Source organism: Glycine soja, chromosome 15, assembly GCF_004193775.1.
Source record: "Glycine soja cultivar W05 chromosome 15, ASM419377v2, whole genome shotgun sequence".
Taxonomy (NCBI): Eukaryota; Viridiplantae; Streptophyta; class Magnoliopsida; order Fabales; family Fabaceae; genus Glycine; species Glycine soja.
The window spans coordinates 30,430,746-30,441,824 of record NC_041016.1 but is presented as its reverse complement, the minus strand read 5'-3'; positions in this window follow the sequence as shown (position 1 = coordinate 30,441,824).

Below are 11,079 nucleotides of genomic sequence, written 5' to 3'. Positions count from 1 at the left end.
TCATTAGTGGATTGAACCCAGAAATTCATAGGGATGTCCTGATACACTCACCCATTAACTTGGTTAAGGCTATATCCTTACCTAAAGTCTATGAAGAAAAATACACCCAAACACAAACCCAGAATAACTCTAAACCACCAAAAAGCCCAAACACAAACCCACAACAACCCAATAGAACTCTCTTCAGTCCAAACAAAAATGAAACCAACCACAAAATAGGAAACCCACCTTTACTACAAACACCCCCCACTAGACCAATGCACCCTAACCAAAAGAACCCCAATATCAAACAATTTTCAGCAGCCGAAATTCAACTTAGAAGGGACAAAGGATTATGCTACTGGTGTGATGAAAAATTCTCAACGGCTCACAAGTGCCTCAACAAGCAGATCATGATGTTACTATTTGATGATACAGAGAATTCTGAGGACAGTGAAAGTGGTGTAGTACCACCAGACAAGGGTGAAGCATTAGTGGAAAGTGAGCATACTGAGCATCACTTGTCATTAAATGCGCTGAATGGTTCTACTAGTGTTGGAACATTGAGGTTTCAAGGTCAAATTGGAAAAATTTCTGTGCAGGTTTTAGTTGATGGAAGAAGTTCTGATAACTTCATTCAACCTAGAATTGCAAAATTCCTGAAGTTACTAGCCACTGCTGGACATCATTGTCACGAATGATGATGCTGTCTTGGTCTGAACCTCAAGCTAGTATACTGCAGAAGATTGAACAAGCCACTACAGAGAATGTTGCATTGCGGGAATTGATATAGTTGTGTAAACAACAACCAGAATCACAGAGACATTACACAATCAAGGGTAATTTGTTGTATTGGAAGAATCGGGTAGTAATTCCTGAGGAAAAAGAATTGATTCAAAAGCTGCTAAAAGAATTTCATAACTCTCCCATAGGGGGCATGCTGGGATAAAAAGAACTACAGCTAGAATTGCAAGCCAATTCTACTGGACATCATTGAAGAAGGATGTAAACAGCTTTGTGCAGAGTTGTGACATCTGTCAGAGAGCTAAAACAGCAACTTCTCTACCTGCAGGATTATTGCAACCACTACCCATTCCATCACAAGTGTGGGAAGATATTGCTATGGATGGTCAATCCGAAGTATTAAACAAATGTTTAGAGATGTTTTTGAGGTGCTTCACATTTGAGAATCCAAAGGGTTGGTACAAGGCGCTAGCATGGGCAGAATATTGGTACAATACTGCTTATCACACGAGTATTCAAATGACACCATTCAAAGCTTTGTATGGTAGAGATCCACCTACTTTGGTGAGATATCAACCAGAAATCACTGATGTTCCAACTGTGCAAGAGCAATTGACTGCTATAGATGAACTTTTGAGACAATTGAAGGATAATTTGATGAAGGCTCAGACATATATGAAGAATCAGGCTGATAAGAAAAGAAAAGATGTCAATCTACAGGTGGGAGACTTGGTTCTAGTTAAAGTACAACCATACAAACAACATTCAGCTGCTCTTAGAAAGAATCATAAGCTGGGAATGCGCTTCTTTGGCCCCTTTAAAATTTTGGCCAAAGTAGGAGCAGTGGCCTACAAGTTAGAGTTACCTGCAGAAGCTAGAATACACAATGTCTTCCAAGTCTCTCAGCTGAAGTTGTTTAAAGGAACACCAGGAGAACAATACTTGCCTTTACCTTTACCTTTAACCACAATAGAAAGTGGACCAATTATCATGCCTAGTAAGTTGTTGCAGGTCAGAACTCTGCTATAAGGCAACCAGAAAGTACCTCAAGTGTTAGTGCAATGTGAGGGAACTGATGAGGCAAAAGCTACTTGGGAGAATGTTGCTGAATTCCAAGCTAACTTTCCTAACTTCAACCTTGAGGACAAGGTTGTTTTAAAAAGGGATGGCATTGTAATGATCTCAGATAAAGGAAAGCTTCTAGAAGGAAAAAATGACTCAATTGAGACAACTCAACAAAGGGGAATATTTGCCAAATCTCACGTATCCACTATAGGTAACAGAAAGAGTGGGACAGAGAGAAAACCCAACTCTAGGTTGGTGGATTATGTAACCAACTAATAGTGGTATTTAGAGGGGAGAGTAGGAGTAGTGAGGGAGGGTGGTTATGAGTGAACATTTCTCTTTCTTCTTCCTTTTCTCTCTGTGACTATTGTACTTAGTCCTTCTAATTTTACACACTGTACTCTTCAAGGTTGATTCTCATTTTTAGTACGGGAATAAAACGAGTACATTCTATAATTTCCAGTATTTCCCTTTCAGAAGTTATATAGGATGACACTCTTTCCAGTTAAAGACCATCCTACAAACAACTATATATTTTTGGGCTTTGATTTGATTTATATTTTGCTTAATCTTGTTAGTCAAATACCATAGGGTATGAAACAATTTCTTCCCCTTTATGCTGAACTTCTAATGATTATGAACATATTTTTTTTGTCTGACTTTTTGCGGTTTTTTTGGATGCTTCGTTGCTATTTTTTCCTTAAACTCATATTTCTGATATTGTTTTGAGTTTTAGGAGATAGTCTACGAGGTAAGCTATAATTTTTATGCATTTTCCTCAGTGCTTAATTATCTGGATTTGCATGCAAGCTCTCCACCTCAGATTATCTTTTTGCCATTTCTACGTTATTCCTTCATAATGTATGATAAGTGTTTAATTAAAATACAAGAAAAGACAAAATTTAGTGGTGCGGGTTTTAGGGCTTCAATTTCGAGCACCCTTGCCACGTGTTGCTTCCTGATTGGCGGATTTAACGGCTCATTTAATTCCGCTTAATACTCATAATTGTGCGTATCTTATCCATTACTCTTTCTTCTCTCTCGTGAGTTTTCTCCGTTGTTGTGTTTTCTCCCTCTGCGTTTTCTCCCTCAATCTTCTCTTTCTCCATCTTTCTCATCTCAATCTTCTTCTCTTTTCCTTTTATTCTTTTTGTTTCTTCCTTCATGCAGGCGATTCCAACTTCATTTCCAACACTATAAATTTTGCTATATAGTTTATTAATTTTTATGTGTTTGATTTAATTTGATGACAAATTATGTAGGTTTGCTCAATGTATTTTAATTATTTCCCTTTATATTTATGAGTGACAAATTATGTAGGTTTGTATTTATTTTCTTTTGCTGGTGACCTGATGTTGAATTTTGTTTTCTTTGGTGCGCTTCTTTTTAAACTTTGATGTCAAAACAATTTGTTTATGCGTCTTTCTCCTTAATTAACTTGTTGAGACTGAATAAACTTCATTTGATGATGAAGATACATATTTTGACTTCTCGGATGCTTGTAGCTTTGAACTTTGACCTGTGAAAACTTGTTTATTAGCCTTTTTTGTGAGATTTGATAAACTTTTTCATTAAATGATGAAGCTGCACCTTTTAACTTGTTGGATGCTTATAGCTTTGGACTTTGACTTATAATTAGTTCTCCATCTCACTCATTTGATGTTGTTTGTTGGGGTGAAGTGGACTCCTTTTTTCAATAAAAATATTAATTAGTGGACAAAAATGTAAATAAATTATAAATATGGTTACCTGTTTAATTTCTTTGAGGAGAGGATCATGCTAAATGATATTTTGTTGGATAAAAGTCATTGTGATGGTATAGGTTTGAAACCCTTCCTTCAAGTTGTGAGCTTGATTTCAAAATTAAAAGTGTGTTTGCAAAGGGTATACAACATTGGGGGTATGTCAGCCATATTTTACATCTTGGGTGTGAAGGAGTTCAGATGCTATTGTGTTTAGAATTTGTTATGCATCTCAATCAAATATTGTGAATATTGTTATACCAGTATCATCGGAGACTTTGAATTGTATCTTGAACCTAAAAAGATTTTAAGAATTGTAATATTTATTTAATTATGTTATAAAAAATAATTCATTATATACAAATATTAAACCTTGTTATTATATAATTGGATGACTTTTTACATTCTCTACAAGTGTATTGATTTTTCTCTTTTGTAACTTTCTTTTGGCATCTCTCACATGCAACATAATTTCAACCAAAAGTATCGTCAATTTCATTGATTGTTGCATGAATTGTGATTCTCATACCCATTTCATGGACATTATGCATGACAAAGATATTCTTTTTTTTTGACATTTTCCTATCAAGATCAATGTTGACAGAACTTGAAAAAGATAGTTTTTTTATTTGATGTTGCTCTATTTTTTTTAAAATAATAATTGTTTGTAAATTATTAAAATTATTATAGTAAATAAAATATAAAATAAATATTATAAGCAAAAAAAGTATGATATAAACTTAATTGAATTACAATTATTTATTTATTAAATAAGTGAAATTGAAAACCATTGTTAAGACAGTAAAAAAAACATCTCAAATAAATAAATAAATATAAAATTAAATAAACATGCTAATATAAAAATATAGAGATAGGAAATTATGGATCAATTTTTATTTAAAGATTATATATATATATATATATATATATATATATATATATATATATATTTAAAACTTAATATAAAAATTATATTTAGAAAAATAATTTCAATTTTCATAGTGAAATAACATATGACAATCGTTTAATGTAAACATTAAATACAATTTAACCATCTGTTTATCTAATTATCCATATTTTTTGGCTGAATTATACATATATATAGAAAAGAAACATATTTTTTTGGAGGTTATGTTTGTCTGCAAAGTAACATTAATAACTTCAATTATGAAAATAGCCAATTAAAAAAGGAGTTGGAAAATATAATATTTTATATTACATTTTATTGTGTAAAGAAATATATATTAATGAATTATACAAAATTATTATTTAAACAAAATTTATAATTAATGATATAGAAAGGATAATATATTTACTTTTTTGGTATACAATTTTTATGTTGTGAGTAACATTGAAGAAGAGAGAAGGAAAAAAGAAGTGATAGACCCAAAAGAAGAATTCTCTCCTTCATCCAAAATCAACAATTGTGCTGACATAGCAGCGTAATAGTAAGGAGTTCAACTTTTATATATTTTAAATAGGTAGTCACAATTAAACTTACATCATTCTCAAAGGAACTTTGAAATACGAAAGATAACTTGCAATGCATCAAACCACAATATTAAAAACTCGAATAATTAAAACTTTCCCATATAATCAAACATTCTCAAAAAAACATTTACAAGACATCATCGCATACATCATAAACAATATAAATCTTGTATACAAACAAAACCACACACATTTCACAAAAGAGATAGATATAAGGCAAGCCTTCGTGACCACCAAAATATATAAAAAAGTATGTGTAATGATAATTGTGCATAAGATAACCTATGGCTAGAGAAAGTGTAACATGATTATAGCCCACAATAAAACAAAATTGAGTATTACCGATAAAGTAATAGGACAAAATTAATACAAAAAGAATCAAGCCTAGATCAACGTAAAATAAATACATAAAGAGGTGAAAACCTAGTCAAAGAGTAGTCCTAACTACGACCAACTTGTATGAACCTCCATTATACCCCACACTCTATACCATACCAAAACTCGAACAACCAAATTACACTACTACTAGAAATAGATTTTTTACATCGGTTATTTAGAACTTTTAACATCGGTTATTAATCGAAAGTTGTATAAAACTCATAAAATAAGCTAAATTTATAAAACAAATTACACAAATTAATATATCACTAAGAGTTCTAAACAAAATATGTCGTGCACCAAGAGTAGTTATAAACAAAAATTTTCCACAAATGTGTTTAGGATGTTCCAATTCCCTCAAAATATATACCACTAACACTTATAAACAAAAAATTACAGATCGGTAATACTATAGTATAATGTACTTTAATTACAAATAAATCCAAAATAGAATAAAGTTAGAAGTTGTATCTGGGAATTCAAATATAAACTATCCTATACTTTGTAATCCCTTCTAAGTTCAAATTGGTGAATCCTGCAGCTTTCATAAAGGAGTACATGGTACTCGACACATCCTGAAATTAACATTAAATTCATATTATATATGTATATCATTTTAAAATTTGACATACAAAGGAGTGTTTAATTACTCACCAAATTGCCGCAAGTGACTTTGTACTCACTCAGCAGGACTTTGAAAGTGACTGAGTTAGGAACTTGGTGGTACAAGGAGTGTCATTTAGGGTAAGCTTTTGGTTTAGAGTTGCTTTTGATAATGACAAGGAAGAAGACACTTTGCCCAAAGTGGGTCAAGGTCACTTGATGATTTTCAGTGAGCCCATAAAAATATCTAAGTTCTGTCCATCCAACTAGTAGAGTTGAGCTCACCAGATCTTGGTTGTATGTAATAGAGTGCATGTTGCCACTATTGTCTAGTAGATGCCAAGTATGCTCTAGTTCAACCTTCCATCTTATAGTAAATGACCTACTGACTTCACCATAAGGATACATTTAACAAACAAAGTAATATAAGCAAATGTCTTATATCATGTCATGTTTATTTGAGAATAGTCTTGAAATTTCTAACGTGATACATTACATGAACAACATTGAACATTTCCTCTGTTTTTTTTGTTAATCTTCATCATTGTGTTAGTCATTTCCTTCCAGTTCTGTTGATCTTCATCCATCGTTTCTAAACTCATTTACAATATAAACATGACACTAACTGATCCATGCACAAATTGACTATGCAACATGCTTATCTAAGAGCTTATTCCATGCAACTAATATAATATGATATATTTGACATACAATATGATACCAATAAATCTGCAAAACAAAAATACGATACCAATACATGATAGATTTGACATAACAGTATGAGTTGTTAGTACGCACACAACAATAAAGAGAATTATCTCAAACAAAATGTAATTGATACAAAAATTTATATCGATGTAACTTCCAAACTAATAAAGGCTTCTCTAATGCAACTTTTCTGTAGCTTTCTTAACTAACTACTGTTGCAAAAGCTAAAAATAAACAATACTTTCCCATCTATTCTTTCTAATCTTTAATATCCTACAAAACCCATCAATTTGATTGGATATTTAGAAGTAAAAAACTTCAAAGCCCATGGATTCTTAGTTCTCTCTTTAGTGGTTATGGTAGTACATCAATACATCTATACTTACAATCATTAATCAATCTCTTTAATTCCCATATGACGTTGAAGGATTACCATAAAAGTTTAAGGCAAACTGCAGTTACATAAAATATTACCATAAATGTAAGAGATCAGTGGAATAGATCAAATGGACAGTATAGAAGTAGGAAACAAATTAAAATAGTTTGAATGTATTAAGATGCAGGTAAAATAAACAATAAGAAGAATAAAACTTAAAGCTCAAAAATGATAACTAAACATAAAAGAAAATTGAAATGGCGGTAGTCCGCACAGAATCAGTTATGGAGGAAGAAGAGAAGAAACTGAAATGGCAGTAATCAGTAAGGAGGGAGAAGGGAGATAAAAGAAGCAACTTGCAAATTTATTTTATAACAACGAAAGAAAAGCTTACAAAGAGTGTTTCCCAGAGCTTCTCTCCCAACAATCTATCCGACTATCTCTCTCTCAAAAAGGGTACCTCACAATAGAGTTGAGGCCTCCTTTTATAGAAACTTAGTTTGACTGTAGCTACAGTAACGGTTACAAATACCGAAACTATTTCTACAGTAATGATGATAACTAAATTAGTGTTCATTCAAACAAATACCAAAACAATTGGATTTGGAGTAATTGCAAAACTTCTTTTAATTTTTTCATGAGATGTTCCTTGGAGTTAGATCTTGCTAGGAAGGCAGCTAATTGGGACTTTTGATTGAGAAACAAAGAAGTCTCTGGATCAGGTGCTTTCAGGAACTCTAGATGAGCTTTAAACCAGATTTTCACCTTATCTGGTTGTGCTTTTGATGTGTCAAATTGATTCCACCACTTTACAAATTCATCATGCTGAAGGGATGGAAATTGCTTGTTGTTTTCTGTTTTGCTATACCTGTATTGCCAAGAAAATATCCAGGACAAAGTAAAACTGGAAAAATATTTTAAATCTGCTAGAATTTGTGATTCCTGAGAGTTAAAATGCTTGTTGAACTGTGCAAATCCTTGTTGAACCTGCTCAGGGAAAATTTTCGGGATTGGTCCAAAAAAGTACCACCACTTAAGGAACCAATTTGAAAAATTATAAACTGTGTTAGTCTTGAAGTAAATAAGCCATGAGTGCGTATATTTGTTGTTTTGATGTCAATACACTTTGGTCTAGGCATCCATATAGTCCCAATAGGTGTATCCTCTTGGATCAAAAGGTATAGAAATTTTTTTGATTTCATTCAAATTGGATCCAAATTGTCTGGGTTGCAGAACTTTTAAAATTTGGATTGTAGAGTGAGTGTTTAAAAGGGGTTCTTTTGGATCTTTGAAATGTTTAATAGAAACTGAGTCTGAATCTATTAAAATGAATTCATAAAAGGTCCTTGTTTTGTTGATTGTTGTTGGTTTGAAATGGAATCCGGGTGGAAACACCTTGGCTATAGCTTTAAAGGGATTCTTTTCCCAATATTCCGACTCCATTTGCAAAACACTTGAAAAATTATTTTTGTTAATATAACTGTTAGTGGGTTTTGGGGCTGGTGTTGCCATTGGGGTTATTATTTGTTTTTCTTTTGGAGAATTGCAAATAATTTTTGTGCCTTTGGCTTTTTGGATTAAGGTTTTTAGATCAATTTCAGACTCATCATCTAATTCAGAGGCTATGTCAGCCCATGTGTATTACTATCATTTTTTAAATTTGGCTGAAAGAACAATTTTCAAAATAATATTTTTTCTATAAGATTTAAAATTACTATTGTGGAAGCCTGCGGACAATAAAATCAAACGTCACCATAAAAATGAGCTACTTTTGTTTGTTACAATAAACCAGAAAAAATATACTCCATGTGTATGCTTGATCTTTGTACTAACCAATATTTATGAACAATGATAGGCTTTAACTTCTAAGGGTCACATGTAAAAAAAAAATTAAAAAACATCAAGGGTCTTACCTAAATTTTTCATCTTAAGATAGGTCTACATACAAAGAAAATGATACAGACAATAACATCCTTCAATAATATCTCCTACATTTTACTCAAATTACATAAAAACTCTTTTGATTTGCTTAAAACCATTTCTGTGACACCCTCACCCATATCGATGTCATATTTAGTTTTGAAAGCTGAAACCGAGAAATAAACTTGATTACATAATTATATATATGCCCTCTATGTGTTTTTATACATATTACAAATTTAACACCGTGATTTTCAAAAATTAGGTACAATAACCCTTTATTGTTTCAGATTTGGATTACTAAGTCATAGATCCACAGGTCCCCAAATTGAATTGTAATATTGATAACTTAGTTGCAACACTAATGAAAATTAAAAACACAATTGAAAAACTCACCTTTGTACTTCAAATGCTCCTTAGCTCTTCTTCCTTCCCTTACTCTGCGTGCTCTCATATGACTAGTATCTTGTTGGTTCTCTTCCCTGATTCTTGTTGCCCAATTGCACCCTATCTTCTCGATCCAATGGTCAATTTATGTGTGTTAAGCAATTCTGTAAAAATGCAATGACGTGTGTCTGTTTATACCAGCAAAAGACAAACTGCAACTTCCTTTTAGAATCATTAAAAGTGCACATTTATTGTGTCTTTCATTTCATCTATTACATTCCTATCATATTTATTACTTTCCCTCTTTTAATATTTTCTCTCCATAAATACATTTAAGACTTGTTTAGAGTAACAAAAAGAAAATAATAAAAAAATTTAAATTTTGAATTCGGGAAAAAGTCTAAAAGGAAAGAAAATTTTAGATTTTTTCTTTTTGAAGTCAACCTTTTACTCTTGTTCCTTTTCATTTTTTTCCAAGCAGGCAATTTTTTGTTTGTTATTCATGGTTTTCCCCATCGTTTCTTTCCTTTCCATTCGATTATAGCATGAATATTATTAATTAACTTTTATTTTATTATAGTTATGTTTACTTATTTGAACTCAGTTTTGACCCTAGGATGCACAGACAAACAAAATTGTGCATGGGATTAATTTCGTATTTTTTATTTAAATCTTTTCGGTATCTTAGAAAAATGTAAAATTATTAGAAATAAATAATTAAGGAACATTTAATAATATTATTAAATTTTATTCTATGATCAGTGTATTAAATAAATAATATTTTATGAAGTAAAATATATTTTTAGGAAACTAAAAAATAGAAGAAAATAGAATATAATAATGAATCGAAATCAAATAGAAAAAAAAAAGATAAGATAAAAAAATTAAGATAAAAATAAGTCTTTTTTTTCAAGCTCCATTTTTTGCTCTTCTTGTTTATGTGATATAACATAAACAAAGTAATTCTATTTTTCAATAAGGGAGTTGAGTAGACTAAAGCGTCGGATTGCTAATCCGTTGTACAAATTTTTGTACCGAGGGTTCAAATCCCTCTCTTTCCATTGATAATTTGATATTTTTTGTTGAACTTCTTTGTTTTCCTTGTTTGTTTGATTTTTTTATTTACTAGTTAAAGATTTTAATTTAGCTAATTCGCTTTCTTAATCTTAAAAGTATATATATATATATAACATAATATAAAAATCCCCTTAGACTTTACTCCGGGAAGGTATAGAATATAAATTTTTTATTTTGATAGCTTTAGCATATGATAAATTTACATTAATAGTACATTAATGACATTCAATACTATATTAATAACTGTCATACACAAAAGCAAACAGTGATTGTGTGTTTACAGTAGTAAAAAAAGATGTTTTAACATCGTTAAATTTAAGTCGATTTTTGAAAAACGATGTAGAAAATAAGTAATGACATTTTTGAAATTGAATATAACTTTTTTAAGACGGTCATATAAAACCCGTATTTGATAAAAGTGTTTACGTCGGTGTTTGCAAAACCGTATTTGCTTTTATAATTACTAAGACAGTCTTTACTATTGACCGTCTTTAATTTTAAGTAAAATAATAAATTAAATTTTTATTGCTAGTGGTTGCTCAAATTCCACTTCTCCTTCCATTGTGCTTCTCGTGCCTGCTGGAATTCCACTTCTCTGTCCATTGTGCT